Source organism: Arachis ipaensis, chromosome B09, assembly GCF_000816755.2.
Source record: "Arachis ipaensis cultivar K30076 chromosome B09, Araip1.1, whole genome shotgun sequence".
Lineage (NCBI taxonomy): Eukaryota > Viridiplantae > Streptophyta > Magnoliopsida > Fabales > Fabaceae > Arachis > Arachis ipaensis.
The window spans coordinates 34,817,324-34,829,150 of NC_029793.2; positions in this window are offsets into that span (position 1 = coordinate 34,817,324).

Here is an 11,827-nt window from a genome sequence, read left to right on the forward strand (position 1 = left end):
GTGCCTTTGCTTTTTCTTCTTTTGGTGCCAAGCTTCCTTTAAGCACTACGATCACAACAAATGAAAGCTACTTTGAAATCTTGCTGCCATAATGCCAATCGCATGCTTTTATTAATAATGTCAATTAGCTTTATTAGCAATGCCTTAGCATTCATTGGTTTTAATAATTATGCATGCATTTATTAATTAATGCCAATGCATTATGTTAAAGCCATTTGCTTTAATAATGTACTTCATGCATTCTTCTATTGGCATGAGCCATGCTTTTAAAAGTGTGGCCTAAGGTTCCAATGCGTGCTCAACTTCAAAGTGTGCCCCAAAAATCCTTCTTTTCTTCTTTTGAGCTGATTTTGTGCTATTTTACTTCTTTTTTCACTTATTTCCTACAAGATTTATAAAATCAAAAGATCAAGGAAATATACCATTTAAGCACAAAAGAATGCAATATTTAAGCACTAATAATCAATTTCCTGTATGAAAAAGCATAGAAAAACATGACATGATGACATGTCATCAAGCTTCAACGATAGTATAATAATTAAGAAATAAGAAATTATTGCCTTACCTTTTAATTTGTCTTATTTTACTTTTCTTTTCAATTCTGAGTATGCTTGGATAAGACTTTACAATAATATTGTTCATATCTTGACCCACAATTAAAGTCAAGATTAAAATGAATAAGCCTAATCTACAAAATTCAAGAGTCTAAAAGATCCACCTTATTAAGCTACCCGATTTATCTAAAGCTTGGATCCTTTGATCCAAGTCTGACGTGACTTGTGTAATAAGAACAGCATTTCACCCACTATTTAAAACATGAGATAACAACTCCTCCTTAAACATTGGGAAGTAACTGCCCACCATTATGGGTGGAGGAATTCTAGAGTAATGGTCAAGTCATCACCTGAACTGTTTAAATACCTCATTAAATACAGGTTTCTTTCAATCCTAATTCACCAAAAACCTGCCTCAAACCCTTGCTAACTTAAACCTTTGCAGGTACTACCAACTTAATCATTAGAGTTTCTTGTAGATACCACCCCATCCTCACTCAAAGATCTTAAATGGCTTAGCCTCATTAGAAAAGACAACAAAACCCTCACAAAAAGGAGTCTGGACCTCACATCTAGACTCAAATCGCTTTAGTTTCAGGTAACTATTGGAACATTGGTGCCATTGCACCTACCTAGAAGTTAACACCAGACCATGGCAAAAGGCCAGCTAGAAGATGGATGTACTACATCTAATTCAGAATCCCAGAGTGGGGACCATCCTATTAATAATCAAGCACTCTTTATGCCCCAATACTCAGAAAGAGGTAAGGATACTGCTGAGGACAGAGGTATAGGCAAATTAGGAGGACGAATGTTAGGTTCTCAAACCCACATTTCTAAAGGGTTAGGAAACAAAGAAGCAACAAAAATCATGAGATTGGTTAACAGTCATCAAGGTCATTTAGAACAACTGGAGATCGAGTTAGAGTGACAGCATGATGAGCAGATATTTTATATGCTTTTTGGCATCATTTTCATATAGTTTTTAGTATGTTATGTTTACGTTTTATTGAGTTTTCATAGGTTTTAGTGCAAAATTCACATTTTTGGATTCTACTTTGAGGTATTTTTTGGCTGAAATTAAGGAGCTGGAGTAAAATTCTGATTTAGAGACAGAGAAAGTACTGCAGATGCTGTCTGGATCTGACCTCCTTGCACTCGAAAGAGCTTTTCTGGAGCTACAGAAGTCCGAATAGAGCGTTCTCAATGACTATGGAAAGCTAACTTCCAGAGCTTTCTAAAAATGTATAATAATAGTCCATACTTTGCTTCAGAAATGAAGGCCCAAAACTGGTGTCCAATGCCAGCCTCTTGCCCTATTCTGGCGTCCAACTCCCAAAGGAGAAGAGACCAGCGTCCAATGCCCATAAAAAACCCTTAGCCGGCGTTCAACGCCCTAGAGGCCTCCTAGCATGTGGATCTCATCAAAGCTCAGCCCAAACACTCACCAAGTGGGCTCCGAAAGTGGATTTTAGTACTAAAAGATTATTTTACCCTTTTTTTTATAATCCTTAGTCATTAGTTTTGTATTTAAGGGAGAAGATCGCATACTTTGAAGTCTCTCTCAATCTCTTCCAGTATATTTCGAATTTTACATTGTATTTTCTATCAGTATGAGTTTCTAAACCTCTTAGGTTGAGAGGAGGAGCTCTGGTGAGTTTTATGGATCAATAAAAGTATTACTATTTCTCTTCAATCCGTGCTTGATTCTTGATTCTAAGATGTATCTTCGTTCTTCATCATTATGAATGCGTTGAACTGGAATAAGGTTATCTCATTCTACATGGGTTCATAGTGCGTCTTTCATCGGACAATGATGAACCACTAGCTTGATTATACATCTCTTAGACGGCTAATCCACGACTTCGTTGGGGACTTTTTAAGACATCAGTTCAGCCGAGGTATGTGGAGATTAGGGTCTTTGTGGTAGAGGCTAGAACCCAAAGGCATAGCATTCTCTGATCCGGAAGATTCGACCTTGTCTATGGCATTTTGAGTAGGATCATTAAAGAGAATAGACTGTAGGAGCTTCACCCTCAATCAGAATGGATCCACACTAACCCTAGGGTTCAGATCTAGAGGAGCATTGTCGACCTCTCAACCGGCGTTGATCACATACAGCCTGCCATAGAAGAAATCATTCACAGTTGAAGAAGACAGTAAAATCAGAGTTATCCAGAAGAACAAAGCATCCCCAAGCCTTAACCATCCTCTTATCATTGCAAACATATCAACCTAGTTAAGTTCTATTTATTTCCTTTTATGCGTTTAAAACAACACACCTACTTCTTCTATCTGCTTGACTAAGATCTACAAGATAACCATAGCTTGCTTCAAACCACAATCCTCGTGGGATCGACTCTGACTCGCTCAGGTATTACTTGGACGACCCAGTGCACTTGCTGGTTCAGTTGAACGCAGTGTGGGAATTCGTGCGCACCAAGTTTTTGGCGCCGTTGCCGGGGATTATTCGAGTTTGGACAACTAACGGATTGTCTTGTTGCTTAGATTAGGTATTGGTTTAATTTTTTTTGAGTCTTTTGTTTTTCAAAAATTTCAAAAAAAAAATTTCAAAAACTTTTCTTTTCTTTATTAATCTTTATTTTTGGTTTGTATCTTTTGTTTTTGTTCTTGTTGAATTTTAGAATTTCTTTGAGTCTTTTTCTAAATTTTTCAAAAATAGTGTCTTTTTTTTAATCTTGTGTCAATTTTTAAGTTTGGTGTCTTCTTGTGTCTTTTCTTTATAATTTTCTAAAATTGTGTCTTTGGTTTTCAAAAATTTTAAGTTTTGTGTCCTTTGCATGTTCTTGTTTTCTTTGAAGTCTTTGAGTTTGGTTCTTGGTGTTCTTCTTGATCTTCAAAGTGTTCTTGTTTTTCTTTTTGTTTTTATTTTAAAATTTTTAGGTTTGGTGGTCCCTTTGTGTTTTTGCTTCTAATTTTCGCACACTAGGTGTTCTTAGATCTAAAAATTTTAAGTTTGGTATCATTTTTTTATTTTTCTCTTTCTTCATTAAATTAAAAAATAAAAAAAATATCTTTTCTTATCTTTATCTTAATTTTCGAAAATATCAACAAAAATTTCAAATTTTAATTTCAAAATCATTATCTTATCTTATCTTAGTTTCAAATTTCAAAATTCAAATCTTTTCAAAATCAAATCTTTTAAAAAATCATATCCTTTTCAAATTCTCATCTTATCTTTTTATCTTTCTTTAAAAATTCAACAATCTTATCTTCTTTCAAATTCAATTTTTAAAATTCAATTTCAAAATTCAAAATTTAAATTTCGAAATCAAACTTTTTCAAAAATCAAAATCTTTTTCAAATCTTTATCTTATCTTGTTTCAAATTCAAAATTTTAAATTTTAAATTCAAATATTTTCTAATCTTCTATCTTATCTTGTTTTCAAATTTTTCTTAGTTAGTTAGTTAGTTGTTTTCTCTCTCTTCTTTTTCAAAACCTCCTAACTAATTCTTCTCTCTCCTATTTTCGAAAATTCTCTTCTATCTCTCTCTCCTATTTTCAAAAATTCATCAATTAATTTTTAATTCTTTTTAATTAATTAAATTTTATTTTAGAATTTAATAAATAAATAAATATTTTAATTCTTATTTCTCTTTTACTTCTAATTTTTGAAATTCCTCATCTCTTTATTCGAATTCTTCTTCTCCTTCTTCTATCTTCATTCTTCTTTCTTTTATCCCTCACATCTCACTGGGAATTCTCTGTCCTCAAACATAGAACCTTCCTTTCTTGTTGTATCTGTATTTTCTTGTTTATGACCAGGAACAGGGATAAAGAGTCTCTCTTTAATCTTGATCCTGAACCTGAGAGGACTTTAAGGAGGAGCTTACAATAAGTTAAAGCACAACACTCTGGAAGAAACCTCTCATAAAATTTTGAACAAGAGGCAGAGAACATGGCAACCAAACCTAATTATGAAGGAGAGGCAAGAAAGGTTCTTGGTGATTTCACCATGCCTACCTCTGACTTTTATGGCAGAAGCATCTCTGCACTTGCCATTGGAGCTAACAACTTTGAGCTTAAGCCTCAGTTAGTCTCTCTTCTGCAATAGAATTGCAAGTTCCATGGACTTCCACTGGAAGATCCACACCAATTCCTGTCAGAGTTCTTGCAAATTTGTGACACTGTTAAGACAAATGGAGTGGATCCTGAGGTCTATAGACTTATGCTCTTTCTCTTTACTGTAAGAGACAGAGCTAAGATATGGTTAGATTCTCAACCTAAAGAGAGCCTAGAATCTTGGAAAAAGTTGGTCAATGCTTTCTTGGCTAAGTTCTTTCCTCCTCAAAGGATGAGCAAAATCAGAGTGGAAGTTTAAACCTTCAGACAAAAAGAAGGTGAATCCCTCTATGAAGCTTGGAAAAGATACTAGCAACTGATCAGAAGGTGTCCTCCTGACATGCTCTCAGAATGGTCTATCCTAGGAATTTTCTATGATGGTCTGTCTGAGATGTCCAAAATATCATTGGACAGCTTTGCAGGTGGATCACTCCATCTAAAGAAAATGCCTACAAAACTAGAGAACTCATTGAGATGGTTGCAAACAACCAATTCATGTACACCTTTGAGAAAAATCCTGTGAACAATGGGGTCTCTTAGAAGAAAGGAATTCTTGAAGTTCACACTCTGAATGCCATTTTGGCTCAGAACAAGATCTTGACCCAGCAGGTCAATATGATCTCTCAGCATATGACTGGAATGCAAGCTGCAGCTGGGAGCACTCAGGAAGCTTTCTCTGAAGGAGAAGCTTATGATCCTTATCAACCCACCATGGAGAAAGTGAATTACATGGGAGAATCCTATGGAAACACCTACAATCCCTCATGGAGGAATCATCCTAACCTTTCATGGAAGGATCAATAGAAATCTCAGCAAGGTTTCAATAACAATCAAGGTGGAAGAACCTAGAATAGGTTCAACAATAGGCCACCATTCCCATCTTCTCAAGCGAATATTCAGACTCCTAAGTAGAGCCTTTCTGACTTAGCCATTCTAGTCTCCAGCTTCTCTAAGGCCACTCATAGTTTTATAACTGAGACAAGATCCTCTATTAGAAATTTGGAGATACAAGTTAGTCAACTGAGCAAGAGAATCCCTGAGACTCCTCCTGACACTCTTCCTAGTAACACTGAAGTGAAACCAAGAGAAGAGTGCAAGGCCATCACCACTGAGGCTGAGGCTGAATTTGGAGAGACTGGGAAGGCATTGAAAGCCAGTGAGGAAGACCTCACTGGGCGTTCAATGCCTAAACTGGCCAAGAGCCTGGCGCTGAACGCCAGTGAGGAAGCCCTTACTGGGCGTTCAACGCCCAAAATGGTAGGGAACCTGGCGTTGAACGCCAGGAAGGAGGTCCCTCCAGGGCGTTCAACGCTCAACTTAGTAAGGAACCTGGCGTTTAACGCCAGTGAAGGGGTGCATGATGGGCTTTCAACGCCCAAAGAGCCACATGAGTTGGCGTTGAACGCCAGTAAGGACACACCCTCTGAGTGCTCAATACCCACTTAAGATATCCCTATCCAGGAACTAAAGAAAGCCAAGGCTCATATAGAGACCACAGAGGTTCCTTTGCATGCACTTCTATAGTGCATGAGTTCTGATGAATATTCATCCTCTGATGAGGATGAGGACACTAGGGAAGAGCAAGTTGCTCGGTACTTAGGAGCTCTCATGAAGCTGAATGCCAAGTTGTTTGGTACAAAGCCTTTGAAGGAAGAACCTCCAGTGCTTTCCAAAGAACTCAATACTTTGGTTTAGCAGAAGCTATCTCAGAAGCTTTCAGATCCTGGATGCTTCCTAATTCCTTGCACCATAGGCTCTATGACCTTTGAGAAGGCTCTGTGTAATCTAGGGTCAAGTATAAACCCCATGCCACTCTCTGTAATAGAGAAGTTAGAAATTTTTGAGGTACAAATTGCAAATATCTCACTAGAGATGGCAGACAAATCAATGAAGACAGCATATGGCTTAGTAGGGGATGTCTTGGTGAAGGTTAAAAACCTTTACATCCTTGCAAACTTCATTATCTTAGATACTGGGGACGATGAGGATGAATCCATCATCCTTGGAAGTCCTTTCCTAGCCACTGCCAATGCTATCATTGATGTAGATAAGGGAGAACTGATTCTACAATTAAGGGAGAATCACATCTTGTTCAAGATGCCTCACCCCAACTATCCCTCTGAAAAAAGAGAGATAACTGTGCAACACTTAGTGTTCCAACAATCTCTTTCAGTGCAAAGCTATACTAAACCCCCAAACATCAATTCTAAGTTTGGTGTTGGGCAACCATTAACAAGCACTGAAAATAAAGGTACTAGGAAGAAAGTACCTAAAGGCTGGAGGGATAAGAAAGTCCCCACTAAAGGCCTCTCACCTGGCATGAGAGTTGTCTTCTCCAAGAAACCACTCATACCACATACAGTGAGTCGTGTCCTATCTCTAGAGCACGTGGAGCTCATTCATGAGAAGACAGAAAGAAAAATCACTGTAAGGGGGAAATTCTGAGCCCATATCCATCTCTGTAAGGAGCTAACCGTTAAGCTAGTGACGTTAAAGAAGCGCTTGTTGGGAGGCAACCCAACCCTAATTAATTATTTCTATTTTTTTAATTCCTTAATTTTGTTTTTCTTTAAGTTATTTCTTTAGGTTCATGATCATGTGCAGCAGTCAAAACAGAGATAAAAAAGTTCAGCAGTGAAAATAAAACACTCTAGATGGAGTGTTGTTGGCGTTGAACGCTAGGCAGGGAGCACTGGCTGGGCGTTCAACGCCCCAAATGGGAGCAAAGCTGGTGTTGAACGCTAGCTATGGGCATAGCCCTATGTGTTCAACGCCCATGAAGAGGGCAGAGAATCTGAATTCCCTAGCCTCTCAGGATCAGTGGGTCCTACAGCATCTTTACCTACCCCACTTCTTCTCTCTTCTTTTTCATACTTCCCCATACACTCTTCCCTATAAACCCTAGCCCAATCACATCCATATCACTTTCTCAAAACCATCATAACTCCCACCAACCCCACCTATTTCGAAATTAAATTTCCCTCCCATTTACCCCACCCATGACTGAACCCTAACCTAGCCCATTCCTATAAATACCCCTCATTCTAACCCTTCATACACACACCTTTCATACCCATCAAAGCCCCCTTGGTAGAATTGCTTTCTCCCTCCATCTCCATCTATTTTCTTCTTCTACTACTCCATTATTCTCTTTTCTTTATTTTTGCTTGAGGACGAGCAAAGCTTTTAAGTTTGGTGTTGGAAAAGCATTGCTTTTTTGCTTTCTATTACCACTTATGGCACCCAAGGTTAAAGAACCCTCTAGAAAGAAGAAAGGAAAGACAGTAGCTGCCACCTCCGAATCTTGGGAGATGGAGAGATTCATCACCAAAGCCCACCAAGACCACTTCTATGAAGTAGTGGCAGAGAAGAAGCTGATCCGGACGAAGCTCATGTCTTAGGTAGTTAAGAATAACACCCTTGACATTAGGATGAAGAATAAGTATCCAGAAATCTGAAGAGAGATCTGGAGAAGAGGTTGGGAAGTCCTAACCAATCCCATCCAAGAGGTTGGGATCTTAATGATGCAAGAGTTCTATGCTAATGCATGGGTCACAAAAAATCATGACATTAGTGTGAATCCAAATCCCAAGAATTGGAGCACCATGGTCCGAGGGAGAATCTTAGATTTTAGCCCAGAAAGTGTGAGGTTGGCGTTCAACTTGCCTCTGATACAAGGAGACCCACATCCTTACACTAGAAGAGTCATATTTGATCAGAGACTAGATCAAGTGCTCTCAGATATCTGTGTGGAAGGAGCATGGTGCACGAATTGTGAATCACACTTTTTACAACTCGTACCACTAACCAGCAAGTGCACTGGGTCGTCCAAGTAATACCTTACGTGAGTAAGGGTCGAATCCCATGGAGATTGTTGGTCTGAAGCAATCTATGATTATCTTGTACTTCTTAGTCAGGATATCAATTATACTTATCAGTTTAAATTGCGAAAAATAAAAGAGCATGAAATAAATACTTGTTCTGCAGTAATGGAGAATATGTTGGAATTTTGGAGATACTTTGTCTTCTGACTCTCTGCTTTCCGCCTGTCTTCTTCTTCACGCACGCAAGGTTCCTTCTATGACAAGCTGTATGTTGGTGGATCACCGTTGTCAATGGCTACCATCCGTCCTCTCAGTGAAAATGGTCTAGGTGCGCTGTCACCGCACGGCTAATCATCTGTCGGTTCTCACTCATGCTGGAATAGGATCCATTGGTCCTTTTGCGTCTGTCACTACGCCCAACCCTTGTGAGTTTGAAGCTTGTCACAGTCATCCAATCCCTGAATCCTACTCAGAATACCACAGACAAGGTTTAGACTTTCCGAATTCTCAAGGATGCTGCCAATGGGTTCTAGCTTATACCACGAAGATTCTGATTAAGAAATCTAAGAGATACTCATTCAATCGAAGGTAGAACGAAAGTGATTGTCAGGCACGCATTCATAGGTTGAGGATAGTGATGAGTGTCACGAATCACCACATCCATCATATTAAAATGTGAATGAACATCTTAGGTAGAAACAAGCGTGTTTGAATAGAAAACAGAAATAATTGCATTAATTCATCGAGACACAGTAGAGCTCCTCACCCCCAACAATGGAGTTTAGAGACTCATGCCGTCAAAGAGTACAAAGTTCAGATCTAAAATGTCATGAGATGCAAAATAATCCTCTAAAAGTTGTTTAAATACTAAACTAGTAACCTAGGTTTACAGAAAAATGAATAAGCTATGATAGATAGTGTAAAAATTCACTTCTGGGGCCCACTTGGTGTGTGCTGGGGCTGAGACTTGAGCTTTACACGTGCCTAGGCTGTTTCTGGAGTTAAACGCCAGGTTGTAACCTATTTTGGGCGTTTAACTCCAACTTGTAACCTGTTTCTGGCGTTTAACGCCAGACTGCAGCATGAAACTGGCGTTGAATGCCAGTTTACGTCATCTATCCTTGAGCAAAGTATGAACTATTATATATTTCTGGAAAGCCCTGGATGTGTACTTTCCAACGCAATTAGAAGCGCACCAATTGGACTTCTGTAGCTCCAGAAAATCTATTCCGAGTGCAGAGAGGTCAGAATCCAACAACATCAGCAATCCTTTTTCAGCCTGAATCAGATTTTTGCTCAGCTCCTTCAATTTCAGCCAGAAAATACCTGAAATTACAAAAAACACACAAACTCATAGTAAAGTCCAGAAATATGAATTTTTCCTAGAAACTAATGAAAATATACTAAAAACTAACTAAAACATACTAAAAACTACATGAAATTAACCCCAAAAAGCGTATAAAATATCCGCTCATCACAACACCAAACTTAAACCGTTGCTTGTCCCCAAGCAACTAGACAAATAAAATAGAATACAATTAAGTCAAGAAGCAATAATATCTCAGAGTTTTTGAGTGAATCTCAGATTCTAATCAGATGAGCGGGACTAGTAGCTTTTTTGCTTCCGAACAGTTTTGGCATCTCACTTTATCCATTGAAGCTCAGAATGATTGGCATCTATAGGAACTTAGAATTCAGATAGTTTTATTGATTCTCCTAGTTCAATATGTTGATTCTTGAATACAGCTACTTTATGAGTCTTGGCTTTTTTTTATGATTTTTCAGATTATCAAATAATATTTCTCCTTTTTCATCATTCTTTCAAGAGCCAACATATTTAACATTCATAAACATCAACTTTAGAAGACATATGCACTGTTCAAGCATTCATTCAGAAGAAAAAAAGCATTGCCACCATATGTAAATAATTAGAATTTTTCTTATTAAAAACTCGAAAAGTATTGCCTCCTTATTCTAAAGAAAATCTACTATTTTATTCATGTTTAATGATGATGAGAAAAATAGATTATACCTTAATTGGAGATAAAATCAAAATATAGATACTAATTACTACTACTCATATATAACTTCTAAGGTAAAACTCAAATAAGAACAATTATCATAGAGTTAAGGCTAAGATTAGAACTCAACAACCTTGAATTTGGGAGGTGGATGCCTCTTTAGTCTGTGGAGTGCTTGGCCCTTCAAGAGATAATTTCTGACGCTTTAATTCCTTCAGTTCATGCCCTTGCTCTTCTTGTTCTCTAAGCAATTTGCAGAGCATGCTGTTTTGATTTTGCTGTTCTTCCTTCAGTTGATCCACAGCTTCTTGCAACTTGGTGACAGATGCTTCTAGGCGCTCCCAGTATTCAATTTGAGGGATTTCCGGGAGGAACTCCTCTGCTTTTCTCTTGATGGGGTCATCCTGCACTTGTTTTCCTTCCATAGACTTTTTGGTGATTGGTTGCTCAACTGAGATATACTTATCTACTCCCATCTTTATCCCAGCATCTTTACATAACAGAGAAACTAAGCTTGGATAGGCCAATTTGGCATCCTTGGAGTTCTTGTTTGCAATTTTGTAAAGCTCACAAGCAATCAGTTGATGAACTTCCACTTCTTTTTCCAGCATAATGCAATGAATCATCACTGCTCTTCTGATGGTGACTTCAGAGCGGTTGCTAGTGGGCAGTATAGAGCGCCCAATGAAGTCCAGCCAGCCTCTGGCGACTGGTTTGAGATCTCCTCTCTTGAGTTGGTTCGGGGCACCCTTTGTGTTGGTTGTCCACTTGGCTCCAGGGAGGCATATGTCCTCTAGGATTTTATCCAAGCCCAGGTTTGATCTCATCATTCTCGTATTAAAGGAGTCTGGGTCATCTTGTAGTTAAGGCAGCTTGAAGATCTCCCTTATTTTATCAGGGTGGGTGTGAACAACCTTCCCTCTGACCAAAGTTCTATAGTCATAGAATGCGGTTCCAGATATCCTCTGCCTGTCCATCTGCCATAGATTAGTATAGAATTCCTGAACCATGTTTCTTCCTACCTTTGTTTCAGAATTAGCTAGGACTTCCCAGCTCCTGTTTCGAATTTGCTCTTGGATCTCTGGATATTTATCTTCTTTTAGATCGAATTTAACTTCCGGGATGACTGACCTTAGACTCATTATTTTGTAAAAATGGTCTGAATGTTCTTTGGTTATGAACTTCCCTTGATTCCAAAGTGGTTTTGGAATGTTCTCTTTCTTGCCTCTTGAGTCGGTTTGTTTTCCCTTAGGAGCCATAATCTTAGTGGGTATTGGTTTAGTGATCACGGATAAACACACCAAACTTAGAGGTTTGCTTGTCCTCAAGCAAAAGAAAGGAAAG